Below are 23975 nucleotides of genomic sequence, written 5' to 3'. Positions count from 1 at the left end.
ATGTCCCCGACAGCTAAAAAGCAAACCAGCCACATAATGTCTTATGGACAACTTTGCATGTAAAGGCCAGGCAACTGGTGATTTACTTTTTTGTATGGTTGTCAGAAAAACAACCAAAACTGTGGCACTTCAGATTTCACATTCTGAAAATAAAGACAAATACAATACATTTCTACATTAACTTAGCTTTCACCTGTGAATTTGTTTCATTGGCTGTTTGGATAAATATGGAGTTACTTCTTATCCAGAGCGAATACCGCTATGGCTAAATGATAAATGGAAATTATTACATAGCTTGTTGTATATCAAGGTTCTCTTACTCTGGGTATTGATTTTCAAAATATCTGTTCTTATCTTTTTTATATGAATTCTTGGAAATGTGGTTGAACAGGGGGTCACCCTTGGTGAGGGCCCACAAGAAGTAAGGGGTTACAGTTGCTATATAATTTCATCTTGAAGGCTCAAACCACCCAGCTCAAGTACATGGGAAAGCCAAAAGTAAGCATGATGGATAAAGCCTTAATATAAATTGACATGAATGATAATTATAAATAATAATTATTCATATAATCTATTGACTTGAGTGTTTTAATATATCAAATTTTAATGAAAAATCTTTTCCTATAAGGGCCCTTATCTTTTCCTTCAAAAATAACATTTATTAAAACTAACTTGGGGCGCCTGGGTGGCGCAGTCGGTTAAGCGTTCCGACTTCAGCCAGGTCACGATCTCGCGGTCCGTGAGTTCGAGCCCGCGTCGGGCTCTGGGCTGATGGCTCAGAGCCTGGAGCCTGTTTCCCATGCTGTGTCTCCCTCTCTCTCTGCCCCTCCCCCGTTCATGCTCTGTCTCTCTCTGTCCCAAAAATAAATAAACGTTGAAAAAAAAAATTAAAAAAAAAAAAAAACTAACTTAAGATTCATATAATTATTGTTGTATTTATGAAGAACCGAATCCTTAACTAATTTAACAAAATTAGTCATAAATAATGAAAATTTATAGAGTTTCTTCCCTTAAATGTTTTGGAGATATAGTCTCTTTAGGAATTTCTTTCAGTGAACATAGGGAACTTTGGTTGTTCTCAAAAATGGTTTACAATGAATAATGACAAATAAACATATTTATTTTTTTACTAATGGACTATCAGAGGAGAATTATTTTCAGATATATATATATACCTGGTTCAAAAATATATAGTAACAAAGGATGTACATGCTACTAAAGATGGTATTTTGATATTTGGAACAGGTGGACCTTTCAAAAAAAGGTTCCTAATTATTCCTATACTGTTGAAATTATTTAATTTGCATCTCAGCAGATATAATTTGTATGCTGGCAACAGGTTGTTCATCAAAAGACAGTGATAAAGAGACACTGCAGTCGGGGCTTGGGAGCCTAGCCCGCATGGTGTGATGACAGATAAATTAGAAAATCCTGCTAACATCTCTACACTTCAGAAGGAGATTACACCTTTTTAAAAGGCAAAACATGTGGTTCAATTACTTATTGTCTTGGCATGTGGTTATGATGAAAGACGGAGTCTTAAACATCAATAGAGCTAACACTAACATCCCAGATGGGCTTGGAGAGGGACTCCTACAGCAATCCACCTGCACAAAAGCAACTGGGACAAAAATAAAGAAACACTTTCCTTCCCCTCCCCCTATTTAATTTGTTTCTTTATATTAAATAGCCATTACTGAATAACATAAGCTATGGGGAAAAATAAGAGCAAAGAACTTTCATTTTAATGTATTTTCGGGTGATCCAGCAGGAAATGAGGCATGTCTTCTGGCTCTCTGCAGAATGCTGTTCAGGTTTCACATGAGTCTGAAGGTTTATAACAGGTAATCACCAAGTCTGGGGAAGGAAAGGAAGTAGATCCGCATAATGCATAGGACTATACAGACAGCACGCTGTGTGACCCATAGGTAAATCACAGAACGTCTCTGGGCCTCATTTTTACATTTGCAAAACTATGGAATTATGATCCTTTTGGTCTTATGCTGCAACAATCTGAATATAATCTCTACTTCAGTCCTAATGCATCAAAGCAAATGTCACTGGGAGACATAGAACATAGAGAGAAACTCAGTGGGAACACATTCTCCACAAACCATTTTTATATTCATACATTACTAGAAGACCCAACAGTCTCAGATGTATCATACTATGACATAAGGCTCTCAAGATGTAGTAGTAGGGCACAGGGTTAAGGGTAGGGGAATAAGAATGGATTAAAGAAGAGGAAATTATTCATCTATTAATCACATTTATACTAAACTAATTCACATTGAATCCAACCAACAAACCCTACAGACAAAATCGCTATTACTTATCCATTGTATAAGAAGCTAAAATAATGACTGTCAACATCTATTGAGACGAAATCACGCTAAGTAGCTCTCTATGCATTAGTTCATTTAAATTTACAGGAAGTATTTTAAGTAGGTTGAGAAATAGTGCCATTTCTTCACCATTGTAGTCCTCCCAAATACCAAAATAATTGCTATCTTTTGAGCAAGCCTTGATCATGTGTTCTGAACCATGTCAAGGGCTTTCCCAAGCTTTATTTCATTTAACCCCCCTGACAACCATATGAACCAACTGGTATTGTTGTCCTATTTAACAATGAGGAAACTGAAGCTTAGAAAGGGCATGAGAATAATTTACCCAGGGTCAGTCAGAGCTAAGAAGACAGTGTAAGATCTTAAAATGACTGCAGTAAACTGCTGTTAAAGGCTCGAAGAGATTAGCTAACGTAAGGTCACAACGTAAATAGTAATCAACAGAGGTGGGCATGACTCCCAACACTCTCCTTTTTTCAACTTTTCTTGCCCAGTGGCAGGACTGAGTAGCATCCAGTCATTTTGATAAATGTGTGTTTGGTGCCCGCTATGTTCAATGTACTATACCAGGCTTGATGAGAGATATAAGAAGTAAGCACCATTTCCCAATCCCATGAAACTTACTAGCACCTTAGGGAAATCCTGACATACACTTAATAAAACATTTCAGAAAGCAGTAAAAAACAGGGTGAAGAGCCAAAGAATCAGTAGATGCAATCGGTACTGAAGAACATCAGAGAGTAACTCATTTTGGGGAGGGACGGTGCAGACAAAGCATGAGGGAGTGTGAGGATGGGCAGGATTTCTGAAGATTGGGATGGAAGAGCAAGATGGCCATTTAGCCAGAATGGTCCTGGAAGCTCCCTGGTGGCAAAGTCTGAACAGCAAATGAAAGCGGTAACGGCATTTTCTAACATGTGAGAGTTGGGAATTCAGTTGGAAAGGTACTTTGGGACCAGACTGTAAACTCTGAACACAAAGTTGACTTAGAAACATTCAAGACTTCTAGCAGCAGGGTGATATGATTTACCTCCGATGCTGAAGACTGTATCACAGTCATCCTGCCTCAGAGAAAGGAATCTTGGGGAAAGAAAGAATGGTTTTTCCTTGGTATAAAAATTGTTAATAGGGGATATCTTGACCCAGTTTTCACAAGAAAAATATTGGAAAATGCAGTATAAAGAGAGCAAAGAACACCCACAATCCTACCATTTAGAGACCATCATTATTAACTCTTTTGATGAACTTTCATTTAATCATTCAACAAATATTTATTTTTTTAAGTTTATTTATTTATTTTGAGAGGGAGAAAGAGTACAAGCCGAGGAGGAGCAGACACAGAGGGACAGAAAGAATCCCAAGCAGGACTTGGATCTCACCATGAGATCATGACCTGAGATCATGACCTGAGCTAACCAAAATCAAGAGATGGATGCTCAACTAACTGAGCCGAGCAGGCACCGCAAGAACTATTTATTGAGTACCTATGACATGCTAGACACCACTCTAGATGTCTATAGCAGTGAAGAAAACAGCCCAAATTTCCTGCCCTTAGTTAAGCTTCCACATAGATATTTCTTCCCATGATTGAGTTGATGGATGTGTGCTCTTTGTGTGTGATTTATTAATCATTATACATGTGGAGAATTTTTAGCTGATTTTCACTGCATATAATATAATAAGCATTTGTTATGCTTGCTTTTAAATTTGTTAAAATTATTTGGGGTTACTTAAAAATTAAAATTAATCTTTAATGTTATTAAAATTATTTGGAAAGTTTTAGTGGCTTTGTTATTCACGGTTTATAGATGCTCAAAATCTTACTTAGTTATTCTTACTATAATGAGGACATGAAACATGTGAGGCTAATGAAAGTTACAGACAGGCACACCAACTTTGGCATATAATTTTAGGTGTTCACAGATCCTTTCAATTACGAGCCTTAATCTGATCACTTCCCAATTGTTAGACATTTGAATAATTAACCTTTCACTATTATAACTAACACTTAATGAATATTCTTGCTTATAAAGCTTTGTCTACATTTCCAGTGATATCATAAGGATGGATTCCTAGAAGTGAAAATTCAGGGAAGGGGCACCGCACACCTGGGTGGCTCAGTTGGTTAAGTGTCTGATTTTGGCTCAGGTCATGATCTCACGGTTTGTGAGTTCAAGCCCCGCATTGAGCTCTGTGCTGACAGCTTAGAGCCTGGAGCCTGCTTTGAATTCTGTGTCTCCCTCTTTCTCTGCTCATCCCCCGCTCATGCTCTGTCTCTCTCCCTCCTTCAAATATAAATAAAAACATTAAAGAAAAAAAGTTTAAAGAAAACTCAGGGTAGAAAGGACTGAACTGGCTTTAGGGTTTCAAGACATCTTCTGCTGTTAGTGTGGAAAGTCTTCTACTCTTATGTTTCTATTAGTTTTATTTATGTATATGTAAATTTTTGTTTAATAAAAAGTTTCAGTGCTATTATTTGCACATAATGGTTTGTGATTATTTTATCCTCACAGTGTATTTTTCATTAATATAAACCGACCTCCTTTATCCTACTGTATGCTTCCTACCTTAAATTCTACATTTTCTAATATTAATATTGCCAACTCTGGATTTATTTTTATTTACTGCCATATCTGTTGATGTGAGATGTTTCTGTTTGTTTGTTTGTCCTTGAGGGTAGTTTTTAAATACAGTTACTCGTTTTAATTTTGGTTTTAAAATTTATATTCAATGGAATAAGGTACAAACTTTAAAAACCTAGTTTTTTCTTTTTTTTTTAAGTTGAGCTTAAATTAATAAATGTATGATTCTATTTACAAGTTTGGCAGATCTTAGCAATCATTTCTAAGGATTTTTGGTAATGCTAAATCACATTTACAGATTATTAAACACCTTCAAACATTTAAAACTGTACTTATATATTTAATATATTTGTTTGCTTTTTTAAGTAATTCAGTTGTCTGAATTAACAAAACTAACCTTCCTAAGTGAATAAGTAAAAAATCCATTGCTTACATTTATAAATACAATTATTTTGGTTGTTGATGTTGTGCTTAAACTTTAGTTAGATTTCAACTTAAAAATATAAATCTAAATCACTTACTCAATTTAACATGTCAAATTATGATTTTAAAATGGAGTTATAGGGGCGCCTGGGTGGCGCAGTCGGTTAAGCGTCCGACTTCAGCCAGGTCATGATCTCGCGGTCCGTGAGTTCGAGCCCCGCATCGGGCTCTGGGCTGATGGCTCAGAGCCTGGAGCCTGTTTCCGATTCTGTGTCTCCCTCTCTCTCTGCCCCTCCCCCGTTCATGCTCTGTCTCTCTCTGTCCCAAAAATAAATAAAAACGTTGAAAAAAAAAATTAAAAAAAAAAAAGAAAAAAGAAAAAAGAAAATGGAGTTATAGGGCTTTAATAGACTAAAATCAATTGATTTTGAATAGACTTTATAGACCAAATTAATTTCAACAGCACAAGTACATAATGTACTAAATATATGCATGTAACTCCTGATACAAAAACATTTATATATTATGGTTTTTATTCTCTTTGCCTTTTCATACTTAGTTTTAAATTTTCCTAGGGTTGAAACATGCATACTTACCAAAGGATAACAATTTCCATGGCAACTAACTGAGGATATTAACTCTAAATCTTTCTAGACTGAAACGTATAAACCTGCTCACTCTGGGTAAGTGGGATTATTTATAGCCAGAGCTCTTGACCAGGAGTGAGAGTGCTGCCATGCCTCTGGACATCCAGAATGAGACCTCCCATTGCCTTGGGTACCAAACTGTACCCTCTTTTATAGCCACCATTAAAAATTTTTAAACTAAATTTTAAAATTTAACTGGCCTTATTATTCATATAGCCTACATCCCTAAATTGAAGTTTGAAATGTTATATTATTTTCTCCATTATATTATTTTATTTTTTATTATTTTCTTTTATTTGCCTGTTTTTGCGTCTTGAACCATGTTTGTTATACCCTCTATTTGTTTCTCTACCAATCTAGAAAACGTTTTTCCTATTTTGTTTTATTAGCCTTTTCCCTTAGGTTTAACACACACATACATGCACATGCACACACACACGCACAGAATTTTCCCCATAAAGAAACAGCATCTAATGACTCCCAAATTAGATCAAAAATAGCATATTTTACTTCTTCCTTGTCCTTCTTTCATCCATCTCCCAACTTTTTGTTGTGTCTGGAAATCTACTTTCAGATTAGTAGTAGCAGCAGTAGTTGTTACAGTAGTATAGTTTAGCTATTGATATTTCCCTATTTTCATATTTCATTTAATTGGGTTTAATTGGAACCTGTGAGAGGAGGCTAAATTCATCAACCATCAATCATTTTGCCAAGAAACCTATTTGAAGGTTCTTAATATGTATTGCCAAATTACTTTCCAGAAAAGTTGTACTGATATACAGCCTTACCAATTTTTCATGAAAGTACCCATCTCACTACATTCTGTAGTACTGACTACTGTTTTTGGAACCTTTACTTATTTGATAGATGGAAATGGTATTTGTTCATTATTTTCATTTATTTATTTATTTCGGGGGGGAAAGGAAGTTGTTAGGAACTACAATTCCAATGATCTTCCTCTGATGAAGTTGCAATCAGTCACTCATGAAGGAACCCTCATAAATTGAGTGGGTTTGATTCAGGATCTTGCCTGTAAATGTTACCAATTAATTTCCTAAGTGACTATTTTATAATCTTTTCCACAAGGCACTCGCTGGGCATGCACAGGCAGGAAGAAAAAAAAACTACAATGGGTGGTAGTTGTTTTTAATACCAAGGATCCAGGCACTCACTCTTAGTCATGGAACATTGATGCTGTGCTATATGAATTCTCTCATAAAGTAAATAAATTAGTTAATCAGTAAATTCATGTTAATAGAAAACTACAGTCACAATAACTAATTTGTAAAACCTGTGGTACTGGCAAATATTATGATAAGATATATTGGCCTAATGGTGTTCTGCAAATAGGTTCTGATTTGCAAACCTAACCAACACAATGGCAATCATTCCACGTGAAATATTCATATCAGAAATGTTGACTGGAGTGATTGAAAGTCATTCACTTAAAACTAATAAATAAACACACTCGTCTCCGTTATAATCCTGGATAGTCGTACTCAATTTAGCAGTGTTCTTTTGCATTATTCTTGTTCATCAGCAGAAGTGACTTAGAATAAAATTTAGCTACCAATTTCTTTGACAAATAGAGGAATATATATATGTTTCTACATGAATGGTAAAGGCAGGAGTAGCATTTCAAACAGAAGGAACAGCATGAGCAAATATATAAGTGCAATGGGGATTGAGGTGGAAGAAGCTAGACAATATTCACCATAAGACTAGAGAAGCATACATGAGGCCCCTTGCCAGAACTAACTTCATTCCGATAACCACTACTACAATATCAGGTGTTTACCATTAAACCAGGTTTGGATAAGGGTTCCAAAAGGAGAAAAGATACCACAAAGTAACTTCACCCAGAAACTATTCAATTATGGTTTAATGAAGGCTGTAACATGTTTTATCACATGTAAGAACGTTTCACAGATGTCCATTCACTTACTTTAAACCAGCCAAGGATAGCATAATTTAGACAATGTTTTACAAATACTCTTGGATAGTTAATAAAGCTAAGAATCAGAACTGACATTGATGGAGTTTATGCCAGTCCCACGCATTCTCTCATTTTATCCTTAGAACAATTTATGAAGTTATTTCTTTTATCCCTATTTTATACATGAGAACTTAAAGGACATGTAGCCGAGAAGTAAAAGACTCAAGATTTGAACTCAAGCTGTTGGTTTCCAGAGCCTATGCTTTTAACTATTACTCTGAAGATAACAGTGATGATGGTCACTTCACAAATACATTTTCTGTTGAGATAAAGGCGTAACATCTAAAACCTGTCTCTGTGTTTACTTTGTCATCAATGTGGCGCTGGGCATAAACAGTTACTTGTGCTTAAACAAGAGCTGTCAGTCTTGCTGTTCTCTCTCCTCTCTCCACTGCAGCCAGGATCAAGGTCATTGCACTGAATTTGTGGCCCTACAATAACTTCCATTTCCTGACCATAAATTGCCCAAAACAGAGAAATATGACTTTATGGCCAAAGCATCTGGAAAGAAAATTCTTACTCTAACACAAATACTTGTAATAATGGCAAAAGACAGCAGAAAATTATGGATAAAATAAATTGATGCCTTTCTTTGTATAAATATTATTTTTTTCCAAGGTCTTATCAGCATAAAAGCTCCTCTTGCAAATCACTAAAGTCACTTCACCCTCTTTTTAATTTTGCCCTTTCAGTCCTTCTCCTCCTACCTCTCAAAAGTCAAAGTTAGCAAACCACCTAAATTAACCCCTTTTCCATGACATTATCATTTCTAGTTTCCAGGAGTTATTAAGCAACCCTAAATCCAGACTGCCAATGATAAAAGAAGAGAAAAAGAAGGCATGGTAAATGAGAGGCGACAGATATGAGGGAAATGCCACTGAAATGACAAATGCTGCACATTGGCAGACAGATGGCTGATTTCCTTATTCCATAAAGAGCTCTTCAACCCCCAAGAATAACACTGATGGCCCAATAGAGAGACAGGCAAAGGACATGAACAGGCTGTTCACATCAAAAGAAAATGAAGTGGTTTTTAATCATTTGAAAAGATACTCAGCCTTCGTCATAATTAAAGAAATGCAAATGAAAATAATAAGATACAATACTTACCTTTCAGGTTGGGGGTAAAAATCAAACCTGGTTGTGGAGAAGTAGTCACACGTATACATCATACTTGGAGTGAAACTAAATATTTATCTAAATTCAAAATGCATGCAAACTATGACACTGTAATTTTACTTGTAGGAACACATACTAGAGGTGCATTTGCACCACTGGCCCAGAGATACATACTCAGGGTTATTACGGTAGGATTGCTTATAGAAGCAGATCCCTGGAAACAACCCAAACATCCCTCAATTCATACCAAACACTATTAAAATACCTCTGGAGGGCCACACAAAGAATTGGTCAATAAGGGAAGCTGAAGAGAGGGACCAGGGTCAGGAGACAACAGTGAATTTATTCTTTTCACTATATACATTTTATACATTTTTATTTTTAAAAAAGAATGCATATCAGAAAAATAATCCACTCAAACAAAAATTTTTTAAGGTTTTTTGAGTTTTGGAAAAGAAAGCCAAGGAAAAACAGCCATGAAATTTTCAATTTCTTCCACAGAACAGACAGTTCCAAAGATTATAAGGATACAACCAGACAGGACAATCTGGAAATAAGCTTTAGGATTATGTGTTAAATCCATGTGCTTGCTCTGTTTTCATATTATGTGTGATACCTTCCCAAAAAAAGACCCAATTTTACCCATCATAATGTTAATAGCACTTCACTGTTGCAATGTCAGAATTTAACACAGAATGGTAATAGAAATAGTTGAAATCATTTAACTTGCCAAAGCATTAGCATTCTTCAGGCTGACTTCCATATGAGCAAGAATATTTTTCTATTTTTAAACCACTAACCTTTTAAAACCTGCTGAAAGCCACCCAGGATAAGGCCATGACATCTAAGACACCATATTTTTATCTCCATTACTATGCAACATAAGACTAGTGGTCTTATAAATTCCTCATGTTTGCCAAACACATTACACGGAAGATCATAGTGTTAATTTGGAAAGGGAAACAGTTTTATGGCATCTAAAGGACTGGAAAAATTACCTCTAATCCTTTTGGGAATCAAAGAGGCAATAAAGTGAAATTGAGTGCAGAAAGACTCACATTGTAAATCCATTTACTACCAAGCCTTGTTTACTCAAGGATTTATTCGTGCCAGTAACTAGTCACCAAAGCTTAAATAGCATGACTTTACCAGAATTTCATTTAAAGAAGTGTCTGATATTTTTTCACAAATAGTGTTCAGCTGATTAAAGCCTAATTACACACATTGAATTAAAGGTGTGAGTACATAATAAAATGTTCTAGCTAAAAGGAATCTGTGCTGGTGTTTGATTTCCAGCTAGTAATTTGGCTGGAATAAAATGGAAACAAGAAAGCAGAATTGTTTAAAAGGTGCAGCTTTATGACAACATACATTTCTACACTGGAAAAGAAATAGACAAATATACTGTGCACTTTTTAAACGGGACGTGGTGAAATCTAAAACTGCCTTTTCTATTACCCAACATTTATAATAATAATAAGACAAACCACACTCACGGAGGCCAACAGCCAGAAAAAACATATTTCCATTTTAACGCCTTTAGATGATCAAAGCATCAGCTTAATATAATCAGCTGAAATCCATTTACCCGCAAGCTTGCCACTGTGCCCAGGGACTGCTTTCCCTTCCAGCCCTATCTATTCTGGAACAGGTGCTATACTAGTAAATTAATTAGTCTGTGGAGAAGCACCTTGTTCTCCATCTCTGCAGGCCTCTTGTGGGTCAGGGCCTTGAGGACTTCGCCATCTGGGCAGAGTTTCCCCCAGAGAAACAATCAAAGCCCACAGATTGCAGCCTACAGAGGAAGGTTCAGATGACAATTAACCTTATTAGGCCTCATTTTTTACAGTTTATAGTGTGTCAACATGTTGGCTCCATAAATAATTTGCTACATTAAATGGATAGAAAGAAATCGTTTCTCCTCTTGTTAATAAAGCCCTCCAGAAAAGAAATACAATATTTAAGAGAAATGATATCATTTACAAATACCTAAATGTTGGGATTTAGGTAGGAAGTTAGACAGGCTCTTGATTTCAAATAAAGTTCATGAAAAAACTATCATCCATTCCTGCTGGATGTAAATTCTGAAGGAGGGGAAATTCAATTTCTTTTCTAGGTCTTAACAAATTTTTCTCAGGCTTAATGCCTCCTGTATGTGTGGTTTTTATAACATCTGGCTAACTTAAGAAATACATGTTTCTTTTTAAAAATTATATTTTTGCTCTTTTCCCCAACCACAGTTCTGCATATATGATCCTGTTGTCCTGGGAATACAAAATAAAACCAATCAAGACAATTAGCATCTACAGCTTGTCACAAAATCAACAGATATTTAAGCCTACGTTTTTAATCAAAGTAAGCTTAATTAAACACTTCACAAATGACTTTCCAGCCGGGCACAAAAAAATGCCCACTTTTTTTTTAAAGACTTAAAAATTTAAAAGAGGGTTTACTAACAGATTATCATGAGATTCTTGTGGGAACACTCCAAGAGCTCTTATTCATGTCCTGTCCCATAATATCTGACAGGGTCCTGGGCTCCACCATGTCTTTTAATTCTAGGACATGGTTTTGAGTTAAGGTTTTAAACTTGGGAAAGATACCTTCCCTGTTGGCTTCTCCCTCTTTTGCAGCTTCCTTAGCTCCAGCAGAGCCTCGTGAGTCACCACTGGGTTAATGGTGTATTTGGAAGCTCACTGACAGTGCAAGCAGCTTTGTCTTCTCACGTAGGCCCTGTGTTGATTCACGTGTAAGTTGGAAATATTTGCAAACTTGAACTGTTTGACATTAAAGCTCAGGAAGCTCATTTGATGCTGCCTAAAGATAGTTCTATGGGATTAGAACTGATAGAGGAAGAAAAAAAAAAACTTTTCATAGTATACAGCCTTTATAGCTTTAAAAAATAACAACAGACTCAATGCTGCCATTCTCATTCAAAACAAATTTCCACTGAAGCTACCTTTGGAAACTGGATATAATGTGTTCAGTTTGGAAATTCTCCAGTCACGATATAAGGCATTTATTATGTAAGTGCAAAAATGAAATTGAAGACTTAATGAAAACTTTCCTTGCCCTTCTGGTTTTGGTCAGAAGAAAATATGAAAAAAATAAGAAGAGAAGAATGACCTAAATGTATATGAGCATTCTTATTTAGTATATGCCCTTTTGTTATTTAATACATTATTTGTTATATTCGTTAGTAATATTAGCTTCCATCTAACCTTGTTACAATTGCTTTTGAACCCTTATTTAATATCAACATTCTATTTTTGCAAGCATAGTTGTGATGGGAGGCTCAGAGTCATTCACTAACAAATATAGAAAACTTGAAGCTGTTAAGTGGACCAGGAAGTTAAGGTGTCCATGCTGGTATTCAAAAGTCCGGAACAGCCTCTGACAAAACAGTGCCCTCTAGTGGATATACAAACACCTGGAGCCAAAACAATTCTCTCAAATGGAGTGGGGTCAAGAGTTGGGAAATCTGGGTGTATAAAGATGTATAAAGACATCTTACTGTTATTGGGCATTAAGTAAAAGAAGAGCAGCATCTAGGATAATTCAGAATACAAGGAATGAATGCTTCATTTGTACAGTAAATATTGCTGAGGGTCCACCATGAGCCAGCCCTGGTGCTATACATTGTGGGCTACAAAGATGAAAAGAACAGAATCCCTGCCTTCAAGATGCTCATGACTAATATAACAACATTTGAGAAAAGTAAGTACGGAAGGAGGAGAAATAAACATGGAAATGGAAGCTAGACCTCCGAAGGAGAAAAAAAAATAGACATTTTCATAGGGGCTCTTTTTTTAAAAATGCTAAACCCAACCAGTCAACCAAGCATTGAAGTAGTTCTTAAGAACCTATGATAGCTCCACCCCTCAAAAATGATCTATTAAAGGTAGCAAAAGACAAAACTAGATAATTCTGTTCTCCACAACCTAGGATCTTTTTGCACTGCTATCGTTCATAAAGAGCTGAAGATTTTGATACTAGAAAGATCAGGATTTCGGCAGTTAGATGAATCCTTAGGAGTGGGACAATGGGAAGGAACACACTTCAGAGTCCACTATGCTCCCTAAAACATCCATCCAAGATGTCATCCCAGGGACATTCTTACAGGAATAAATATGTGGGTAGCCATGAGAAAATCAACCTCAAACGAGACTGTGCATGATCATTAACTGGGCACTGAAATAAATAAAGCATGAGTGACTATGTCCCATTTAGCATTAATCACATTCTATTTTCATCTTAAGCCCTAAAAAGCATATAATAGTAATTTAATCCCTTGCTGCTGTGTTGCACACACATATGTTGTTCTATATTACTGAGTCTTAGAAGCCAGTGGTATTACCAGGCAAATGAAAGCAATGGAGTTGCTTTGGTGAACAATCAGAAGAACCACAGATCCAAGAGAATCAGAAAGAAAACAAATGGCAAATGTAAAAGTTTGGTAGAGGTAAATTTGGTAAAAGTTTGGTAAAATGTAAAACTGGTAAAAGTTCCCTCTGTAATCCTCCATAATAAGAGCTTTCTTTAATCCCCAGCTTGATTAATCATTCCATTTCCTATGTGACTCCACTAAACCCTATGCATATTTCCATTGCAACACCTGTTGCTATGATGCATTTTATATACTTGTTACCTTTTACTAGATAAATTTGTCAAACCTCCTGGAAGCCAGGGACCACATCATTTATCATTGTATCCCCAGATTCCTATTGTTCCTAGAACAATGCCTAGCACAAAATAGTCATTCAATTAATATTTACTGGTTATTACTCAAAACATGTAATATTTTGAAAGGACTATATTGTATCATTAGTCAGGTTTCACTGAATAAGTAGCATATGATAAACATTTACATATAGGAAAATTAAAATATGAAATTATCAAATAGAAATATTATAACCTTGGAAACAGAACAAAAGATCTTTTTAAAGCGCCATTAAAAACTTACTAAACTTGCAAGAATAAATGAAAAATAAGAAAACCTAATGCTGGAGAACCTGGCATTTCCAGAACACATATTACTGTGAAAATGTGGCTCAACTTTGGAGAAAAGCAATCAAGACAGGCATTGTTTAGATCCTTCACCTAGGAATTTTATTTGGGAAGATTATATCACAACAGAAGACTCCAAATATATATATATTTGGAGTATATATATATATATTACACAATATATATATATTTGGAGTATATATATATATATATATATTACACAAATTGCTTTGTTCAATATCTCTTAGAGTAACAAAACAAAGAAAAAATAAAGGAAGACAGCCTGGAAGAAAAGTAGATGAAAAGAAGAGAATAGGAAGTAATTTCTAAAATAAAAAGAGAGGAAGGAAGGAAGAAAGCAAGGAAGGGAAGTGAGATAAAGAAAGAAAAATGAAAATAAGATAAATACACAAGAATAAGAAAATAGATAAGGAAACTGTCATAACAACATACGGAGATAACATACAATTAATTAAAAGATAAACATGTATAGTGAACAGATGTATGCAGGAAATAAATATTTATTGGGCATTAAAGGTCAAGCACTGTACTAGTCTATCACTATATTAAATCCTCAGGACAGGTTATTTTGAACAATGTCTCACAGTTTAAATGTGCAAAAACAAAATTTCAGAAAAATCAAAAACATTAAAATATCCACTAAGCATCACTGTGAAAATACATTTATATAACAAAAGATAATTTTAGTGACATAAACATTTAGAATTCAATACCATTTTTAAATTCCATCCATCAGAAGTGATAAATATTAAGAACTGTTTCTAATTTGACTAGAGTCTTATGCAAAGTTAGAGTGAAAATGGAATGTTGTAACCACTACTTAAAAGGAGGGAGTTTGACCAAAAAAAAAATATTTCAACTCTCTTAAACAAGTACATATTGGGGCAGGGGGAAACCTTGACAAGATTTTGGCCTTCATCTCTGAAAATCTCCAGGTCTTTACCAACAGAGAGAAGCCCCAAACTATCTCCATCAACCTCTGATCATAGCGTGAGGTGAAGGAGAATCATGCAAACTGAGAATATTTAAATATTCTCTCTGCATAAAGGCTGTTTAGCTGCTGGAATCATTTCCTCTTGCTGTCCCTGAGCTAAAGAAGTGGATCGATCAGCAGGGGAGGTGAACAGATGCAGCTGGAGAGGAAGAGAGGCTCGGGGGGGAATCACATTTGAGCAGCCATGGGGGATAAGATGCGACAGAGGAGAGTTTACAGAAGCAGCTGGAAGAAATGGAGCAACAGAGGGAAGGGGCTCAGTGAGGCAAAAGCAAGAGACTTTACATGCTCAGAGAAGCTCACAGCTTGCAATACTCCCTAAATATCCACACAGAGTGAGGAAGACACTTACTCCCAAGGGGGAGCTAGGTAATTTCCCTTTTCCATTACAGCCTGTGGAAAAATTTAATACACATTTCAATCTTCCATTTGCCCTTTCGGGCATTCATGGTCTCCATGATCAAGGCTCACCCAAGATGCATACCCTTGCTGGCAACTTTTCTATTGTCTCTTCACTTCCCAAAGGGTAAAGCCATTCATCTGTATTAGGCCTCGACCATGAAAAATGCTGGGAATGCCTACTATACTAATGTTCTTCTTTCTAAGTGGCATCAGGGACTCTCAACTCTCCTTCCTACCTCCCCACCCCCACAGGTGAATGCTACCTCCTGCTTCCTGCCAAAATCCAAATGATCAAGTCTAGATTCTTGAAAGGAGAGAATTCCTGGGTAATAGAGAGATTAGAACACATTTTATGAATAAGAGTAAATAACAAATTAACACTTCTCTGAAGACCTTTCCAAAAAAACCTAGCCAACTAGAAAATGCTGAATGCTATGTACTTTTGGAAGTCACTGTTTATAAAACATATTTAATTTTATTATTAATGCTGTAAATAAGCAGAGAACAAAACCACTCACACCCCATAAAGATCCTCATTTTATTTCTGGGGATCATCCTGAAATTAAGATAATGATAGTCCTTTGCATTAATATAGGGCTATACATTTTACTGTCAATTAATACATGCTTTATATTTATTATCTTCTTTAATTTGCAAAGCCAGAATTTTAGAGAGTGCTTTTGCATATCATTTCTAAATTCTGTTGTCAGAGGTACCCAGTCTTCTTTAGAACAATTGCTATCTGTACACACAAATACATTTAAAGATTATTGCTCATAATTACATAATCTTGAGTCTATACTGAATCTAATTCCCAACAGCCCCTTTCAGCACCTAGGACAGTGCTGTACTTCGCCAGCAGGAAGATGTTTGAAAGGGTTGCATATTGAGGGGGAGAGGTCCACTACAGAACTTTACTTATTTCAGAAGAACTCCAAAATGCTAGCCTTCAAGATATAGGCAAAAGGCAAAGTCAACCTTTTAAAAATCTTCAAGTAGCAACTATTATGCCAGTTCTTTATTTAATTATAGGATGATTTAAAAAAAAAATTGGGGTAGCCTCATCTCAAGAAATTCTAACACAAAAGTATAATATCCAAACATAAATACTAGTTAATTTTCAGGGAACCTTTCTCCAGAGTTTTATTAGAATGTACCATTACTTTTCCTTTTCTTCCCTTACCAAGAGTTTCCTTTTACAAAAATCACAAATAAAAAACCCAAATGGTAAGAAACCAGAGAAGGGAATTAATATTCACTGAGCATTTAAAACGTACTTGATAATTGGGGCACCTGGGTGGCTCAGTCGGTTAAGCATCTGGCTTTGGCTCAGGTCATGATCTCACGGTTTGTGAGTTCGAACCCCACATCGGGCTCTGCGCTGACAGCTCAGAGCCTGGAGCCTGCTTCAGATTCTGTGTTTCCCTCTCTCTGCCCCTCCCCTTCTCATGCTCTGTCTCTGTCTCAAAAATAAATAAAACATTAAAAATTTTTTTTTAAATGTACCTAATAAAATACTGATCCTTTTTTTCCTATTAACTTAATCTTTAAAATAACCCTGAGAAATAATTATTCTCGCTTAGATGAGGAAACTGAAGCTTAGAAACCTTAAGCAACTGCTCTAAGAGGCCCTGATAATCTAAGAGCTTATATTAACCAGGATTTCTAATTATGAATAAATCTATGTGTTCACCAAGTCTCCTTCTCTCTGTCTCTACAGATACACAGTTAAAATGAGAACTATAACATGGAGCGCCTGGGTGGGTTAGCTGGTTAAGCATCTGACTTCGGCTCAGGTCATGATCTTGCAGTGTGTGAGTTTGAGCCCCGTAACGGACTCAGTGCTGACAGTTCAGAGTCTGGAGCCTGCTTCAGATTGTGTCTCCCTCTCTCTCTCTACCCCTCCCCTGCTTGCAATCTGTCTCTCTCTCTCTCAAAAATAAATAAACATTAAAAAATTTTTTTTAAATGAGAACTATAACAAAACACTGAATGATGAGTGAGAGCAATACACAGTGTTCTCTAGATGGCAGACATAAATATAAAACCATAGAAATACTGCATCATCTCATACAAACCAGGCTCAGAAACGGTCAAATCAGAAATCCTAAAGGGCGTCTTCATGTAGAACGATGAAAATATAATGCTTTTAGGTGCTGGGTGAGATGGGACCCTACAGGTAGGTTTCAGTCTGAAACAGAACTCTGAGACTAATTTTCTTGACTTCTCCAAGCAGTTACGAAACCATCCCTTGACCTACCCTAGAATTTTTCTAAGTGCCTACTATAGGTTTTGTCATGTTTAAGTACAAGGCAGCCTCTCCTAGAAGTTCTAAACCCACAGTTCACAGCTAAACACTTCCTCTTCCCCCTCCCCAAAAAACACTTGCAAATGAATGCAAAATTTGTGCATTTTTCTGGGATGAGACTTCATAGCTTTCTCCAGACTTCCAAAAGGAAATGAAAATGTCAAAGTTAAAAGTCACTGTTCTAGGCTCTGAGGCCAATACTCATATTGCCTCTGGAGTGGAATGGCATCTAATGGCATCTAAAAGGAGTGGATGGCATCTAATAGGGTTCTACAAGATAACATGTAGTCCTGTCTATGCTATTTGGTCTCCAAGAAGTTTGTACATACTAAAAAGTTCTCTTTGAGACGTGATTCAGTATTTTGTTGAGATGAGCTTTGGAGCTTTCTGTCCAGATTCTAATCTGGACTCTGCCACTTACTAGTTGTGTGATATTGGCTAATCCATTTGGCTCTCTAAGCCTCAGTTTCCTTATCTCTACAATGGGCCTAATAATAATAATAATAATAATAATAGGACCTATTTAATATATCTGATAGGTAATGAGATAATGTGTTAAAAGTGCCTGGCACATAGTAGCACACTGCCAGTGACTGTTTGCTATGGGCACAGCATTAGTAGTGGTGGTGACTGTAACCACAGGATTCCTCCAGTTACTCTCTTGTAATTCTAGAATATAAATCCTGTTAATATTATTGCCATAGCATAGCAAAATCCATATCCATTTACTTAACACATATTGAGTACATACAAAGGTCTGTCATAATAAGTGGCATAGGATGAAATTCTCCACATAACACATTTAAAAATAAAAATACTGTGGTGCCTGGGTAGCTCATTTAGTTAAGCATTTGACTCTTGATTTCGGCTCAGGTCATGATCTCACGGTTCACAAGTTCAAGGCTTGTGTTGGGTTCTGTGCTGACAGCATGGAGCCTGCTTAGGATTCTCTCTCTCCCTCTCTGTCTGCCTCTCTCTCTCAAAATAAATAAACAAACCTATTTAAAAATTTTTAGATAAAAAAATAAAAACATCTTCTTTGAGCTTGTGGGTGTTTGTGGCTGAGAACTATTTCTTAGTGTTAGATTTCTTCTCAGTATTTCCTTTAATCCCTCTAAACCATTATGGAAGATGATATCAGAAACACTGAAATATGTCTAACAAGAATGGAGAAGCAGAGAGACATTCTCACGGATAGTTCTGGACAGTGCATTTCCTTTCCAGCAGGGTTCTTACTGGGGGAAATAGCTTAGACCTGTCCTCCAAAAATTTAAACTGACTTCCTTCAAGAAAGCAGTATTTTCAGCCTGTTTGGTTTCCTATGTTTTTACTGCTATATACTTTTGAAAAATATGTACCAGATGCCTTCATTTCTGAAACACTGAGGGGCAATTGTGCTGGCAAAGTATATTTACACTAAATAAATAAATATTCTGACCAGTTAGAATAACTTGATGGCTGATAATGAGTGCTGTGAGAGTAATACACCAAAAATCTACCAGCTGAATTTTGTTTCACTCAGTAAATTTGGTAAAGGATTTTAATCCAGTGATATATATCTGTCTATATGCTTATTTGTACATAATTATGTGTGCACAATTTATAAAACCTATGGGTCCCTGGGTGGCTCAGTGGGTTAAGTGTCTGACTCTTGATTTCCGCTCAGGTCATGATCTCACAGTTCTGAGACTGAGCCCCAAGTCAGGCTCCTCGCTGAGTGTGGACCCTGCTTGGGATTCTCTCTTCCTCCCCCCTCTGCCCCTCCCCTGCTTGTGCTCTCATGCTCTCTCTCTCTCTCAAAAAAAAAAAAAAAAAAAAGATAAAACCCATACTAAAGATAGCATGCATTGGAGCCTAAAAAATCAAAAGGCCCATTTACAAACAATAAATTTAAAGGCAAAAAATATGCAAACATTACAAAGAAGATTTTCTATTACAGACTCAGAAAGCCTCAGATTCATATAAACTAACAAGACTTGAATTAAGTGGATTCTGATGCTGCATTTCTCATTCTAAAGGCCTCTCTTCACAGAGTTGGCTGATGTATCAGGCTTTTTTGCGGTGGGGTAATAATTGACAGCAGGCTGACACACAGCCCAGGGAGAGCTCTGTCAGGAGGTCTCCTGGGCCTGGGGATCAGTGTGCTTAAAATATTAGGATTTGATAGAGTTAACACTTGCCCTTGAGCAGATGGTTTTGAACATTCTGTCAACACTGCCAGTGATTACTGCAAACAGATTCTTCATCCCAGAGGGATGGGAGTGAAGTGCTTTCTAGCTCCCGAGTCTCATCTAAGAGGTGTAAAACGTATCATTTCCAGGGTCTTCTCTCAGCTGTGAGAAGTGCAAACGTTTCCCACACCACGCAGCCAGAGCCGCGACTTAATCAAGAACCGTTACTGGGCCTGGGGGGGAGACACAGACCTGGCTGAACTTAAACTTAACTTGAATCCTTCTATTCTGCCCCTGGAATACTTTGGCCTTATGGATTTCTTTTTATAAGCTACCAGAAGGAGAGATTAACTATAGTGAGGCCAATGGAAGAAGAGGGGTGGGAGAATGGGGAAGATCCTGTGCATACTTTGAAACTTTCAGAAGTTCGGTTTTCAAAGTAGAAATTAACATACCTACCAGTACTTCCTGTCAATCTAGGCAAATTCATTTTGGGGGAAATGTCTCTTCGAATGAAAAGCATTGTCTGCTCTTGCTGAGTGAGCTGGTTTACAGCACTGGGAAGTGAAATCATCAATGACGGGAAATCATAGAAAAGCAACTTGCAAGGTTCTCATTCTACGGTGGAACAAGCCAGTACAATCAGAAGAGGACACAGCAACTGCAGCATCATTCAGGAAGTGCTTCCAAGAGCTTGCTCTCTGCCTAGAACCATAATGTCAGCAATGCCTCTGCTCCAAGTAAACGAAATGGCCTCTGCTCTAAGCAAGAGTGACTGCAGAGTTCAGAAGATGGGACCTGCACTCATAGAACCTTTGCTGTGGAAGAAACTGATATGAGAACTCTCGTCTACAGTGATTACAACTTCATTATTAGAAAATAAGGTGCAAAAGAAACACCTCAATCTCCACCCTCTGGAAAAAAGCTGCTTTAACTGCCTGGTCCTGTTGGTCAGCTGATCTCCCCTGGCTGCCTCTCACCCTTCCTTCAGGGAGAAATACCTTGCAGGACAACTGAGACTGTCAAGACCAATAAGCAGAGAGAATTTTTTTTTTTAAAGAAAAGTAGAGGGAATTGTGTGAGAAACAAAGCTTAAACATCCACAGATCCAGACCCGGGCTTTCATGCTAAAGGTTTATAACCTCCCCCTTCATTATATCATCTTGCAGTGATGCTCTGAACACCTGCACTATTAAATTCTTTTCTTGGATTTTTTCTAATAAGAAAAAATTAACAAAGTAAAATTTGTTGACAGTGTTCACAGTCAACGCAGTGGGTGTTCCACCTATGTGCTGTCACATTTTTCATGTTCACTTCTGCAGGTGCTAAATACATGCTGACAACAACATATGTTACCAATCTTAAATGTGTTTTTTTTTTAACTCGTAATTAAGGAGTGCTCACAGCTTGAAAAAAAAAAAATACAGGTGAAAGCTGCGTCTGCCCAAAGATTTCTTCTTATTTACTTTTCCTCTGCTATTTAGGTAGTTCTTGAATGCAGCCTATATAGAAAAAGTAAGCTCTTAAAATTATTATCTATGTAAATTATAGCCACAAAACAAATTTGTAACTTAATGCTAAAAGCATATGGTCTCACCTCCTCCCCAAGAAAACCCCATGTATTCCTTCCTTTTTAAAAAAAAAAAAATCTTGACTCTTAATTTCTCTTTCTCCATTTAATAACACATTTAGTCTTTCTGGGAAGTCACACGAACTTCTCCCAAAATATTTATTATACCATAGGCACCTCAAAGTTGAAGAAACATTCTTTAAGTGGAATATAATTCTTTGATCCTTTTGTTACTTTCTACCTTCTGCATAGTTAAATAATTAGCAAGAAATCATTGCAATTTTATCCTTATGAATTTCAGAGATAATTTCTTTTTATTCACCATCAGGGGACATATATAACAGCTTCCACCTTCCTCCTCTAGGGAGCAATGATGGGGGATTGATGAATGTTTTCAAAACAAGTATTACACTATTCTCTGACAGCTGGCAAGAAAGAGGTTAGGAGTGCTTTCCAAACTCAGTTGCTCTACCTGTGGCCCCCATCCTCCTTAATGCCAATCAGCTAAGCTCAGTCCACCCTCAGAGCCTCTGTTTTTTCCCACTCTATGCTCTTCACATAAACAAGGCGGGGACAAGATGGCTCTTCCTCAGAAGCCCTTTCTTGGAAACCCTCTCCAATGTTGCTTCACTGCAGAACTCAGACGCATGACCCTGCCTTGTGTGCTTTGAAGCAGTTGTCACTATCGTAAGTTACCTTAAAAAAACCAAAAACCAAAAAACAAACAAAAAACTTGGTTATTGTTTGTGTCTCTAAAATGTAAGCCCCATGAGATCAGGGACTATGCATTTGTCCTTTTTTCATCTAGCACAAAGCCTGGCACAGAGTAAATGCTCCATAAATATTTTCCGAATCCTAAAATCCTCTAATTCTAAAGTGTTCATTTCCTTTCACTTTGATAAAAGTTTACCTCCTCTCAATTAATAAATTGCTGAACAAAGATACAGCTATCTAGGCTGTTTCCTCCTGGATAGGTCTGATTCTGTAGGACTCTGGTAAAGCCCAAAACTGATAGTGATAGCCCCTGAGATGGTTTGGATGATCAGGCACATATAAGAAACATTCTTTTAGTGCCTTCCTACCCAGCTTGGTCCATGGACCAGCAGTGTCAGCACCACCAGAGAGCTTCTAGAAATGTAGACTCTCAGGCCCACTGTGGACCCATTGAATCAGAATCTGCATTAGCAAGACCCCATGGTGATCTCTGCCCTAGTGAACGGTTGAGAAGCACATTGCAGGCACATGTATTTCCAGACCAAATTTCCCCTGCCAATGAGATACAGGCACCAAGGATCACCAGGACACTCTGGAAGGGATGTTCACATAGGCCTCATGGCAGGAATGGAAGCTCTCTCACTGAAATGACCAGCTTAGTTCATCACATCTCCCAAACGGAACATGTAAATTCCAGACTAGTAAGTCTCACAGTGTGGCTCCAGACCAGCAGCATCAGCATCACTTAGAAACTTGTTAGAAATACAAATTTCCTGGCCCCATCTCAGATCTACTGAATTAGAAAATGGGGGTGGGAGCAAGATCAGCCTTTTAACCAGCTCTTCACAGGAAATTCTCATTCATACCAAAGTTTGAGAACTACAGTTTTAGATCAGAAGTTCCTAGCCTTTGCTGTACATTAAAAGCAGCTGGAGGGGTGCCTAGGTGGCTCAGTCATTTAAACATCTGACTCTTGATATCAGTTCAGGTCATGATCTCATAGTTCCTGAGATTGTGCCCCATATCAGGCTTTGTGCTGACAGTGTAGAGCCTGCTTCAGATTCTCTCTCCCTCTCTCTGCCCCTCCGTGCTCAGGCTGTCAAGAAAAGAAAGAAAGAAAGAAAGAAAGAAAGAAAGAAAGAAAGAAAGAAAGAAAGAAAGAAAGAAAGAAAAGAAAGAGAAAGAGAGAAAGGAAGAAAGGGAGAGAGAGAGAGAGAGAGAAAGGAAGGAAGGAAGGAAGGAAGGAAGGAAGGAAGGAAGGAAGGAAGGAAGGAAAGAAAGATCTTAAAAAAAAAAAAGACAGTAGTTTTGAACTTTAGTATGCATGAGAATTTCACCTGGAGGACTTATTAAAACACAGATTGCCACTGGGGCGCCTGGGTGGCGCAGTCGGTTGAGCGTCCGACTTCAGCCAGGTCACGATCTCGAGGTCAGTGAGTTCGAGCCCCGTGTCGGGCTCTGGGCTGATGGCTCGGAGCCTGGAGCCTGTTTCCGGTTCTGTGTCTCCCTCTCTCTCTCTGCCCCTCCCCCATTCATGCTCTGTCTCCCTCTGTCCCAAAAATAAATAAACATTGAAAAAAAAATTTTTTTTTTAAATAATAAAAAAAAAAATAAAAAAAATAAATAAATAAAACACAGATTGCCAGGCCCCACTCCTAGAGTTTCTGTATCAGCAG

Source organism: Lynx canadensis, chromosome C2 (genome assembly GCF_007474595.2).
Source record: "Lynx canadensis isolate LIC74 chromosome C2, mLynCan4.pri.v2, whole genome shotgun sequence".
NCBI classification, from domain to species: domain Eukaryota; kingdom Metazoa; phylum Chordata; class Mammalia; order Carnivora; family Felidae; genus Lynx; species Lynx canadensis.
This window is presented reverse-complemented; position numbering follows the sequence as displayed.